Source organism: Sprattus sprattus, assembly GCF_963457725.1.
Source record: "Sprattus sprattus genome assembly, chromosome: 19".
NCBI classification, from domain to species: domain Eukaryota; kingdom Metazoa; phylum Chordata; class Actinopteri; order Clupeiformes; family Clupeidae; genus Sprattus; species Sprattus sprattus.
This window is the reverse complement of record NC_137917.1, coordinates 2,841,804-2,856,164: the sequence shown is the minus strand read 5'-3', so window position 1 is coordinate 2,856,164 and position 14,361 is coordinate 2,841,804.

Here is a 14,361-nt window from a genome sequence, read left to right as displayed (position 1 = left end):
GCTTTAAAGTCTTGCCCTGTCGAATCAGGTAACTTGGTAAACAAGACGCAAATTCAACAACCACTGTGCCCACACACACACACACACACACACACACACACACACACACACATATATGTGTATATATAAACAGGTGCCTGTTAACACAAGACACCTGGTCCAGTACACCTGGGACCCAGCACTTCTTTAAGCGATTACACAGCTATGTGGATGGGAGGGCTACGAGGGCTAAAAATGGACGCTGACTGTGCAGACAAGCTGAGTGGAGAAGAAAAAAATTATGTTCCTTTGAGGTGTAAAGATAAAGCTTTATCGCTGTTGTTTTAGCTCTTGAAGGGCGCTTTTCAAAGCCAGCCAATGGTTCACAGTCGGGGAGCAATTTCGCTCCACTGTATTATGCTATGAACGTTAAAATTCCTCTCGGCAGTAGAAATGGCCTAAAAACCACCACCATGTGTTGCAGAATTCCACCATCCCTTCTGTATGTCATTAGCGACAGCGCATTAATGAAAGGGCCTCTATCGCAGAGACCCTATATGGCCCGCAGTGCCTCCGTTTCATGTTGGACATACAGTGATAAGACAGAGACAAGAGAGAAAGAGAGAAAGAGAGAGAGAGAGAGAGGGAACCTTCACCTTTTTTCCCTTCATGATTACTTAGGCTAAATGAGGCCTGTTTTTCCATAGCAAAAGGCAATGAGCATACCAAAGCACTGTCCTGGGGAAAGAGTAATGCAATTCAGACCAATGACGGTGTGTTTTGTTCAATAATGGCTCGGCAAAATGACTAATTGTGTTTGATACGTCTTTTTTTTCCTTCAGCAAATTCACCAGCCTTACGTAAGCTTCAAAGGCAGAATTAGCGGTTTAAGTTGGAGCCTGAGAAAGCCCAAATAAGAGAGGAAATCTATCACAAGGAGGGCAAAAATGGATATGTTAGTATAAATGTCTGTCAGTTTTAAATGAAATCTATGGCTTATTTATCCCAGGAAGGGCTGAGAGGTCAGGACAGTAATGGCGTATGTCAATGACAACGACTCGCTCGTCTCAAATACATCGACAAAGGGACATGATTAGTTGGGCCTGACTAAGCACTTCCTATAGCTGTTATCGGCAGGAGACGGAGAGTGCCTAAGTCACCCCACTCCTCTGGGCAGTGCAACTTCCACAATGCTCGTCCTTTGAATCCAGTGCAGTCCTCACCTCCCACACACGTTAGCACAGTGGGTTAGCCTGCAGTCTACCATGTGCCAGGCACACACCTCATGCATCCATGACCAACACAGCCAGGATTCCTCCATGTTCTACTCCAGTCAGGTTGACATGTCCTGGGTAGGAGCACAGCTTGCTAAGTCTGATAGATGGTTCTTTGATGAGCCTCTTTGGTCACTAAGAGCCTCGTCCGACCACTCTCCTTTGACTGGGTGAGGTCAAAGGCAACGGGAGGGTGCCCCAGAGATTTTCCCATCACATGCATCACGGGTGTGTGTGTGTGTGTGTGTGTGTGTGTGTGTGTGTGTGTGTGTGTGTATGTGCTCACAGGGGTTGGGAGCGAGCTCTGTTCCGGAAGCAACCTTTAGCCTTTTATGTGCCACTTCATAACATTTGGGCCATACTGTCCTCCAGTCCACTGACCTGAAGAGATGGTTACTTCTTTTCTCTTAGAGCCACTCATTCCCTCATGATGAGCAGCAAAGACAACAGGAGGCAACAGGGAGAAAATGGGGAATGGGGGGGAAGGAAAAAAAAAGAGAGATTGGACACAAAAAAAGATTGCGTGTTTGTAATTGTCACCACTGCCTCTCTCACTCTCCTGCTCTTTCTCTCTCTGCTCCTCTCGCTGTCTGTCTGTCTCTCTCTCTCCCAGAAAATTAAATATTGATCAATCTCGCACGCCCACAAACAATAGAGGAGATAAAGAGTATTATGGGAAATAAATAAATAGATATGCATTTCATCTGGAGAAAGAGAGAGAGAGAGAGAGGAAGAGAGAGGAAGAGAGAAAGAGACAGGACAATTCTAGAGTCCATGAAAAAGCACCATAATTATTTCTGATCATAGAGGTGCAGGGAGTGGCTTCTGGCAATCTTCTAAACAAACCCAACCCCATCTAGATGAGTTGACAGGAAGAAACTTCAATAATTCTACATATTGAACATAAAGCACCTCACTAGCGTGCATCACAAACTCTAATCTAAGACACAGTTCTAAACAATATGCTCCCAAGCCCTTCAGACAGCAGGGCAGGTCATCACACACAAACACCCTAACCCAAATGATTTTAAATTGCTGAGATGTGTGATACTCTTCGAGTCATTCAGAGGCATTGAGGCATTTCAAATTTGTGTGGTGCCCCACAGTAACCAGATATATCGGCTCTAGCTGACAGGGCCAACAACCGCAAATAACGAACTGTTTGCATTATTCTCCGCGATGGGCATCGACAAGCTGCAAAACATTTATTGAATATGGCTCCTTAAACAAATTATGACAGGGACCTTCCACAGCGATTGACCTCTGCCGACCCCTTATATCTCTGATATTTATGACCCCTCTTCCCGATAACGGTGTGCTTACATTAAGCGCAGGGCCAGCTGTAAATCAGCGAGCGGGAGCAAACAGAGGAGCCGGTCATAAACGCCAGTGCGGTGAAGATCCGGACATAAAGAAAAGCCACGTGGAGGCATGACTGCTTCCCCACGCAGTAACACATCACCACCCCTTCCATATCGACCCCCCCCCCCCCCCCCACACACACACACACACACACACACACACACTCAGTGCCTGACTTGATGGTATCTCTCCACTTGAGAAAGGAACAAATACGATTCTACTGCAAGTTCTCCTCCACTGCAGCTACACAGGGCTGGAGTGAGAGATGAAGTGTGTTGGCCTGCCCTGCTTTAGTTTCCTCTTTTGGACGGCTGTCTGTCGCTAAACTTCCACACAGAATGCAGCTGGACTGTGCAGGTCCTGAGTAGGCAGGTGGTCTGTCTGTTAGCATAGCAAGGCTATTCATCCCTGCTCATGTTCTCTTTTGACATGACGACTTCTCATTCTCTGTGTGTGTGTGTGTGTGTGTGTGTGTGTGTGTGTATGTGTGTGTGTGTGTGTGTGTGTGTGTGTGTGTGTGTGTGTGTGTGTGTGTGTGTGTGTGTGTGTGTGTGTGTGTGTGTGTGTGTGTGTGTGTGTGTGTGTGTGTGTGTGTGTGTGTGAGAGTGTGTGTGTGTGTGTGTGTGTGTGTGTGTGAGAGAGAGTGTGTGTGTGTGTGTGTGTGTGTGTGTGTCAGCGTCGAGGACCAGTCAAGATCCCCCCCATAACTATGAGGCTCATCATTTCATGTAAACACTGCGGTCAGTCTCTTAAACAACCCCAGTCAAGGAGGCACCACAAAGCCAGCATGAAAAATGACAGTAAATTACAAAACATAAACAAACAATCATTTGAATTAATAAAACAACCTTTTAAAAAGCTAGACAGCCAAAGGCCACATCGCCCTTGGCCCCCTTTCCCACGGCTGGAGATGCCACACTATCCCCTTCACATCTGTGCTGCCTTCATGCGTGATTCATCTCAGACCGACAGCATGGGGAAGAAGAAGAAGAAAAAAAACACACACGACACCTAGGAGTCTATTCATGTCATACAGTAGAGCGAAGGGGCTTTTTTATTCCGTCTTCCCCCTGCACTGCAACCTTCAATTTAGCTCGGTGGTGGCCGGTCGCCGGCGCTCCGTCCCAGCTGTGTTTGACACAGTTTATCTGCTCTAGTGAACCAGATCATTTTTGATTATTAACCTCCAGGCCGCTAAAAAAAGAGGTGCCCCGTCGGAAGGTTAAGATGCGAAATGACAACCTCTCTTCCTCCCCGCCCGGGCAATCAAACACTTGACTGTTACAGCTGCAGAGCCACTCCATCAAAAGACCCCCCCCCCCACACACACCACCGCCACCACCACCACCTCCCCCCTCCCAGCCCTCCTTATCCGTGCCATGCTGCCCGCCCCTCTCGTTGGATCTCTTCTTCTTTTCTCTCTGACTCTGTCTCTCCTCTTTCTCTCAGTCCCTCTAGTTGACTTGAATTAATTCCCCTTCCTATTCTTCCCATATTTCATAGTTGATATGGAGGGGGGTTGGGGGTGTTAAAGTGGGAAAGATATCAACCAGGAGAGGCTGGGAAATCAGACACATAGTGTTTTTGTGTGTATGAGAGGAGAGGGGGAGAGTGAGATACAGAGAGGATTAGTAGTCTCTGCGTGAGTGTGTGTGCACTTGTGTGTGTGTACCCAGCCCATTAAATTATAGTGTTTCTTAATAAAGGGTTGAACTTTCTTTACCCACTCATGTGGATGAAGTATCTGCCAGTCACCTGCTGTTCCAAACCCTGGTTGGCATCATCTGTCAGCACACACAGACACACAATCACACACAGGCACACACACATACAAACACACAATCACACAATCACACACACAAACACACACACACACACACACACACAAACACACACACACACACACACACATACACACACACACACACACACACACACACACACACACACACACACACACACACACACACACACACATAAACATATTGATGCGCACACACTCATAAACAGAGACTCACATAAACGGACACACCATTCACACATGCTCTTATACACACAGACAAATCATATGTGGCCTCTCAGTTAAACTCCATCTATTACACTTTAACACACACACACACACACACACACTGGTCCACTTATTACACACGTGGATGATGCATCGGCAGGTCACCCGCTGCTCACATCCCTCTTGCGCGCCGATGTCTCCTCTCTCCACACACACCGGTGCCATTACGCTTGCCCATCCAATAAATTAAGCCCATTTACTCTTCTGAATTATGTTATGTTTATCGATGCTCGTATAATTTCATTTCCACACAAATTCCATTAAAGATTACGCTCTCTGTCACAAAGCGCTGCTTCCAGGGGGAAGAGGAAATATAATCGGGTTATAATGGATTTGAGACGCTGCATTACAGCAGAGGGGGGCCCCCGCTGACTATTGTCATCTCAATAACGCCGGAGATGCGCCGCACACAACCAGCACACACAGATCGATCCGGCTGCCGTAGAAGTACCACCGGCTGGGCGCTACGCAGTCACACAACTTTAAGAGCCAGGGATGAGTGGCACTGAAGTGATAACAACCAACCCCTCTTAAAGAGATGCATGGAATCTAATGATGACATGGAAATATATATATATATATTATATATATATGAAATAAATCATTAAATATACATACCTAAAGTCTGAGGCCTGACATATTACATGTGCCAGCTGTTATCTTCATCATAAATCTTTATTGTTATAGGGATAATTTATTATAGGAATCAAATAAAGTAATCATTATCACTAGATATAAAAAGTGTGCACACATGATACAATTTGGAAACAAAGAAACGCGTGAAATATTCAGTTGACTGTGTGTCATTCCTTATGAGTGTAAAATAAGTGGAGAAGTATGAGGGAGAAAATGAAGTTAACATCCCAGAAACACGACGACGTCTATAAATACAGCGTGCCCGGCCCTTTGATGCTGTGGTGGACACGCAGCTCTTGACACGGACTGAACATAATGTGTGGTTTACATATCCTCCGCCAGACACCAGCCGGCCTGGCCGTCCTGTTCCCATCATGCAACAATCCAAGCAGAATAATAACTGGAATTAAGGAGCGGGCTGATGTTTCTGACGAGCTTCTGTTAAATGCCAGCCGCGCCTGACTCACTCCCCCAAGCCATAATCTTCCACAACACTCTGTGTCACGTTGTTTCTCTCTCTGTTTTCAGGTCTTTTCCGGTTTTGTTTTGTTTTGATGATGTATCTGCTTTTGTTTCTGAAGTGTATTTAGTTTAGTATCAGATACTCACATTGCACAACATTTAGGCTTAGAACCTGTGTCTTTCATAGAGGCCTTTTATAGACCTTTTTGTGACCTCTTTGGTGGAAAATGATCTTCACACGGTACACCAGGCATATTGAGACACAGCTGTCATAATATACTTAAATAATAGTATATAAAATATTGTAGCATACAAGGGGGGTTTGCACTTCGGTGTATGGGTGTGATGTGCCTTTGCCCCATTATGCTGTGCGTGTGTGCTAGTGTAACTGTGCGGCATCAGCTAGTGAAAATGTTAATGCTAAATGTTGTGTCTGATTCCATGTTAGAATGTACTTTCCCTGCTTATGTTACTGTGTGTTTCAGTTATCACTTTGAATCCATGCGATATGTGTAATTCTGTTTAGCGTATCTGACACCCTTGCCTAGTGTGTCATGTGAAGACTAGATGATCTAGATCTAGACTAGATCTTGGACATAGATGCAAGCAATGTGGGTCTTGATGCAGTACTGTGCCAGGAAGGGGAGCATGGTGAGGAGGTCATCGCCTACTTCAGCCGCTCCCTCAGCTGACCAGAGAGGAACTACTGTGTCACTCGCCATACAATAAATCAAATGTCACGCAGCTTCAATTAACCTGAATCATTTGGGTCAATGTGTACGCTAGATGTATGCCTATTTTTAAAATATCTTGGATATGGATATCACAATGATTTCCTCATGTGGTAAATACTTTATTTTCCTTGTAATTATATATGGCTTGCCAAAAAATTGGTGTAAATCTCACGTCGGTCTCCTCGTCTGTGAACTTTTCCGGTCTTCCACCAGGTAATTCCGCCATCAAAATAACAAGCCGCTATGGACTATGCGCTCCTCGCTCTTAAAGGGAATGTGAGATGACGCTCTGATTGGTTTATTGCATATTACGCCCAAACCACACCTATGGCTGAGTAACCTCCTTTGGACCAACCCTTTAGACACTTGCGCTGGACGCAAGTGTGTTTTTTCCGCAGTTAAAATAGCAACTGTGCCATAGAGCCGCCCACACAGCTACTTGCGCTTGGCGCCATCCTACTTGCGTTTCTGATCGGCAAGATAGGGCCCCATGTGTGCTAGTGGAAATGTTAATTAAATTCAGTGTCTAATGTTTCCCTGCTTGTGTTAATGTAAGCGAGTATTACCACTTGCGCATGTGTTTTATGTATAGTTGTCTGTGGGCAACTACTGTCAGTTTCGCGTATTTGTCCACTTTTGCCTAGCGTGTCATGTGAAGATTAGACCCCCCTCTGTCTCCTCTTCTGTATTAGTCTGACTGAAAATAAACAGCCTGCTTGATGCTGCCTATGCTACAATAGTATATAGTAGTACCTACCATAAGCATGCTAATAATATACTGCGATATGAAATAGTAGATGTCAGTTCTCTTCCTCTGCATCAATCAGTTCATTCTACGTCTCAACTGACCAGCAGGAGAGTGCCGTAAGATGAGATGTGCTGTTGATTCACAACAGCAGAGATGTATCGTTCAAATGATACACACACTTGGTCACTTTAAAAGAGGTGGAGTGCAACACAACTGGTTTCAACTCTGTCTCACCGACAGTTTTATTGAGAGTAAGTTTCCTCTGGTTTCTCCCCTTAGTGAGTCATTTGTACTAGCTGAAGTTGCTGTTCATCAGGCCACTTTAATAAAAGCCATGTTCTGCCAGTGCCAGGGCAGCTTTGTCTTTATTTACCTGCTGTATGAGCTTTTTTATAGGGTTAATTAGCCACTTTAATACACTAAAAGGGCCACACGCTCTTTATTTAGTGGTCAGTCAGAGGTGGATGGTCTTGGAAGGGAAGCTTTTTCTTCATTCTGTTGTTTGGGTTTAGCGTCAGATTTCAGGTAGTTGGAATTTACGCGAGTGGGTCCTCCAAAATCAGTGGAGTAATTATTCTAGCTGAGACACTTTGGGGAAGGGCAGTGAGCAGGAATATCAGATGGGGATATATCTGCCTTCCTCTCAAACCCTTAAACTGTCTGGGAGCAAAAGACGGGAAAAGAGAGGATTGCTGAAAGATAGGAATGGAGAGGCAAGCAGAGAGTAGAGCTGAAAATTGAAAAAGAGGAGGAAAATGACAGTGAGAACAGGTGACAGAGGCTGAAGGAGTCATTGAAAGGAACAGAGAGAATGAAGAGAGATAGAAAGAATGTGAAGGAAAAAAGTGAAGAGGTTTAGATGGAAAAGTCAAGCTTTCAGCTGTAACTGAACACGACTTATTCATAGTGGCTTTGAAGCAATCTCTTTCATTGAAAGGTGTTTGTCACTTACAGCTGACTGTTTCATTTCAGTGAAGCAGGAGAAAGGGCATGCGTGTGTGTGTGTGTGTGTGTGTGTGTGTGTGTGTGTAGGTGTGTGTGTGTGTGTGTTTGTGTGTGTGTGTGTGTGTGTGTGTGTGTGTGTGTGTGTGTGTGTGTGTGTATGTGTGTGGGTGAGTGGTGTCCCACTTTTCCCTTTTTTTCTTTAATAGGCTAATCAACCTGCTTTGCAAAAGGCACACTATTCATTGCCATTTATTCACAAGGAGGAAGTATGAAATGGAAAAAAGGACAAGAATAGACAGAATAAAGGAAACAGAAAATGCTGCCAATGATTTGCATTGTTATTTGGTGCTATCATCAAAAACACGAAAAAGAAACAGTCTCAAGATTAGCAAAGCCAGACAAGGGACTAAACAGTCCAGTTATCTGTGTACTTCCATCCATGCCACGTTTACACAGCACAACAACAAAAACATGCGAGAGAAAATACATAAACCCGATGTGAGGGCACATCAAACCGTACCACATAATAATACCTTCCTGTGAGTCACTTCCTGTTGTACCAGAAACACATCATTTATTTGGGCTACGTTGTTTAGAGACTCAGAGGCAGACATGAAGAGTTCTCAAAAGTCAAACAAGGTCTCCAGACACTCTCATATGATATCAAGACAGAAGAGAGACCAAACATTTCCTAATGGTGGTCCGAGATAAGGCCTGACTCTCTACCCGCTCAGCTAAAAAAAAAAAGAAAAGAAAGTATGATAGGCCGCATTGCCTAAGTGGAAAGATCATATCCATATTTCAATGATTACATCAAAATCTAAATGTCAGCACAGCCTTTTAAGAAACATTATCAAAATGATTTGGGCCCCCTTGTGTAGTCTCAAACAGCAATCCCATCAGAGCAGAATTCATTTCCAAGGAACACACTGCTCTTTGAGGGTGGAAGCCAGGTAAGGGAGCGGGGCTCAGGCAAGGCAGCTGGGCCTGGGGACCTGCCAGAGGAGGACCGACTGGCACTGTGATGCCACACGTCAGAAGAGGAGGCTTTGAAACCTCCCCCACAGATGAAGAGTAAATGATGGCCTCCACGTTTAAGCACCATTTCGCTCATTCAGTTGGCGCACTGCCGTGCCAGGTTTTTTTCTCTTTTCCTGCAGTGCATGCGTGCGTCCTTCTGTCCGTCCGCCGGTGCGGTGCTGTCAGCACGCTTGGCATGCGCGCGCGCTTAACAGATGTCTTCTGCCGTCAAAGGCGCAGCGCCTCCACGTTTCACGCTCCGTCAGCCGCAGATGCGCGTCGCTATGGTAACATTGCTCATCTGCAGATCTCGCCACCGGAAGCGAGCCCCCACCACTCCCCCATTTCCCCCCACCCTAATCAAACCTAATTATACCATATTGCTTTTCTTGTCCGGGGATAAAGGGGGCGGTGGTGTCGAGGAAAGAGAACATGGAGGAATGGGAGAAGGAGGATGTGTGTGTGTGTATGTGTGTGTGTGTGGAGAAGGGAAGGGGAGGGGGGCCCCTTTAATGCTTTAATGTAATTATTGGAACACTTCGTTTTGTGCTCTGGCGTGGCGAGAGAGGGATGCACGGTGATGGACGCTGCTTGTCAAAATGCGTATTGATGAAGCGCAAAAACCCAATTTGCAGTCATAAGGCGACTACCTTCCAATTATGTTAGTGCCAGAGCATTCCTCAGACCCGGCAAGTCCAATCCTTCTCCCTTCTCTGAGCGGATAGCCCATTGCCCTTGGCAGACAGGTAACAAACGGACCACATGCTGCGCACGGGCTTTAATCTTTTATTGATTGTGTTAGCATGCACAGCTGCCTTATTCAGGACAGTCTACATACCCCCACCACACACCTTCCTGGGTGCCTAAGGTGAAAATATATCCTGGCCTGAAGCCAAAGACCTTGACAACCTGTTTTTTAATGTAGTAATCTGTATTGTGTGAATTTTTGTTAGTTTGTCCCTTTATTTAACTATGATTAAACTATATATACGTTGAAAAAAGATATTGAATATTAAATGTGTTCTTCATTCTTTTCCAAACTTTAGACTTCACTTTGTATCAGTGAGAATACAGCACCACCGACATTGACCCGCCGAGTGTCTACGTCCCACCAAGCTGTTGTAAGCGTTCCTCTGAGCCAATGACGCGTGTGGGAAAATTACCTCTGAAAAAAATAAACAGTTTATATTCTCTGGAAGGCAGAGAAAAGTCCCATCACACATAAAGCCTTTTATCCATGAGACACGCAGGCGAAAAACAGTGAACATAACATGTCACAACATTACAGGGGGCATCTGGGTGGAAGGCTATATTTAAATACTAAGGGAATAAGGGGTGAGAACATTCCCAAAGCCCCCTTTAGCCTGTGGCCATACGGGTGATAAACTGGTAGCTCTTGGTTCCTTCAAACAAAAACTGGGAAGAACGATGGGGGTGGGAGGTGGCAATGAATGAACGAACGAAAAGTGAGACAGACAGAAATAACTTCCGTCAAAACCTAAAGGGACAGACTAAAACAAATTCTCTCACTAACAGAGCTAGCCTTAGTTTACAAGGCTCCAGATCAGGGCATTATTCATCCGGCCAAGAGTGCAGGGAGAAAGGGGGGGAAGACTCAATTACTTCGATCTAAAAAAGATACGATCAGTGAACAGAGAGTGTATGCTTTACCTTGCAATTCCCATTAAATGTGTTAAAGAATCATTCCATCTGGATTACATCCACATAACGTGGGTCTCCTTGTGTGTGTGTGTGTGTGTGTGTGTGTGTGTGTGTGTGTGTGTGTGTGTGTGTGTGTGTGTGTGCGCACATGTGTGTTTTACTATCTTTTTGAGGGCATTGTGAAGGTACATAAAACTGTATGTTTTTTAAACTATGGCTACTGCCTCTTGTTCTCAGATGTTCTGCCTCCCCAGCCCCCTTACCTGTGTTCACAGAGGGGCTGCAAAAGTAAAGAGATCTCAGACAGAATACACAAAAGGGACGGGATCTTTTTATTCTCCTCCAGACAATGTCAATAGCTCAAGGGTAAAATTATTTGTCACCGGGGTGAAATTCGTCTAAATGTATACATTTATTATTGTCTCTCTTTAATTGATCGCCGGGGCGCCTAGAGAAATACCAAGGGTCTGCTATAGTCACCTATCTCATTTACAAATCACTCTCGGCAAGCTTCAAGGGCATATGGGGTTCCTCTCTCAAACAGAGAGAGAACAGTCTATGGACATCAACTCATTATTACACAAATGCATCCGCTCTACAAACACACGGGTGTGCTGTACATGTGCGTTTAATGAGTACGCATCTTCGGGTTTTTTTACCCTTCTCGAAAATGATCTATATTTTCGGGATGAATGGGTGATGACAGTGTAATCCTGTGACTATTTGGTAAGGAGGAGAAAGCCCATTGTATGCTTCATATGCTCTTCATAAATAGCCTGGCCCAGAACCAGAGGAGACAGAGAGTACTTGGCCTTATGATCTAAACCATATCTTGTCTCTCCAGGCCAGGATATTTATCTTTGTTGAAGCTCATATTTACATCTGGGACACATAAAAGAGACAACACGAGCCACATTCATGCTGTAATAGCTAGATATGGAGATAGAGATTGTGTACACAAGAAAAAGAATGTCCCTTTTTTCCCATCATGAATCTGCTTTTAGTACACAGAGTATAATTGGGATAAACAGTATCAAAATTGACATGTTAAAATGTGCATTTGTAAGAGACATTCACTTGTATGAGATGAGAGAGGACAATTCAAGCCCAAGTATCTTCAATACCTCCATTCTTCTTCATAAAAATTGGTCTAGTTCAGAGATAGTGACATCCCATATAAAAAACATAACAACACAAAGGGCATTTCCTTTGGAACAAAAACAGTCTTAAAATAAGTGCCTTGGCTGATCATTCGACAAAAAACAGATGTAACTCTTATCTTCATGTGAATATCCTTCAAAGGCTGAGACAACTCATCCATCTCATTCAGTGCGAGAATATCAAAGAGTCACAACCTTGTTCTTTTGAGAACCCTGCTTTTAGCGCAAAGAGTATAATAAAATAAACAGGATCAAAATGGACATGTTAAAATGTTTTACCTGTGCATTTGTAAGAGACATCTCCCAAATGAGCCAGCATAGGAAGGGTTAAGATGTCTTGGGGGGAATCGCACACATCTGCAGAGCTCTACTATTATTATTTCTCTCTGCATAGGAAGCAATCAGTTGTAAACAGCACCCCACATAGCCCTACCCCCTCTGTCCCCAGCTACCACACACACACACACACACACACACACACACACACACACACACACACACAGACACACACACACACACACACACACACACACACATACACACACACACACACACACACACACACACACACACACACACACACTTTCACACACACACACACAGACCCACTCTTTAAGTGGGGACCACCCAGGTACACGGTGTAATTATTTCAATAACTTCTGTGACATCATCAAGCCCAACCCCTTTCTGAAGTGTATCATCTGTAGGCCGTTGCAAAGATTAGTATTCCATCTGGTAAGCCTCGTAAAAAGCGTAATGATATACAGTGTATGAATGTTATTCCCTTAAATCTGTCCATCCAGCTGTTGCCATAACTTAAAACATAAAGCCACGAGAGCCTCCATACTTTTTCATCGCCCCACCTATGGCAACATCCTGCCTCTAGTTATCAAAAAGTTGATGGCTTTCGAGTGATGATCTCGTATTTTCTCATCTGCCTCTTGAGGGGTGTTTTTTAAACGAGATGTGTGTGAGACTTGCGTGTGTGAGACGCAAGTACAGATAACTTCCTCACGGCAGAAAGGGACGAAGAGTTACACAAGGAATGATTGTGTTCGAAATATAGACAGACGCTGCCAATAGCTATAACGAGCTATTCAACTGCAAGCAGAAAATGACACACACACACACCAAAACACTGTGAGTTTGCTTTAGTCAGCACCAATGACCTCCTGTGTGGCTATGATTTAGGCATCAAAAACAGATACATAAATAAACATCCTGCAAGGCATGGCTTGATAATCAAAGGGCTGTTCCAACAGCACTTAACTCTTATGATTCCCCATTTGACTGTGATACACCAGAAGATTCACTGTGAAATATGGCTTAAAGACTACATGCATTCTAGCAGGTCCAGCTCTAGCAGCTATGAGAGAAAGTCTTGATAAGCTGATGAAAAGGAGGGTGTGAAGTACACAGACATGAAAAAGAGGCAGAGGATTGAGTGATAGAGAGAGAAAGAGAGAGAGAGAGAGAGAAGGGAGAGGAGAATGGTTGGAACTTAGCACACAATCTGTTCTGATCTACACACACACACACACACACACACACAAACACAAACACAAAGAGGAGCATCGCTCTAGCCCTTCACAGTGATTACGCGCCAAAGTACCAATTAGGACACATCAGAAAACTACGGCGAGTTGACACTCTACAATAAAGCAAATCATTTCCAGTTGGAGGGACAGAAAATGTTAATATGAGGGGTTGGAAGATGGGGTGAGGATCTCTGGAAAAGGAAGTAGCTAATAAGGTTTAATGGTGCGTGTCAGGAAGCCGCAGTATGCAAGGGAAACACAGCTGGCTTCATTTTGTAAACTATTTGATATACACATCTATCCAGCGCACAATTATCAGCCACTCTGGAGGCCACTGGGGACAGTTTAGGAACTCCAATCAGGGGCGGGGGGGCAACCCCCACACACCCCCCCTCTTGGTACGCATCCCCACCCTCACCCTGCAACCTCCAAATTACTAGAAAAATACATTAATACAATACCTCTGCGCTTGCTCCGCCTCCCCTGCACTGCGATCGGGGGAACGGGCTGCGCCATGTGTGGGGGGAAGGCAACCCGGCACACTGTTGTCTAAATGTTGGGGTAACGTGGCGCAATAAAGTAGCGTGCCAGGGACCCCAGAGGGATGATCCGCTCGGGTTCAGATGAAAATTCATGCCTTGACTACCGTAGTTTGCTGATATACCTAACAATTAAAGCAAAAAAAAAAAGCCCATTAACATTGTTGTATGTTTTTTTTTCAAATGCTGAAACATTTACCACATGTTAGAGGGGTTATGCCCCTGTGACCACAA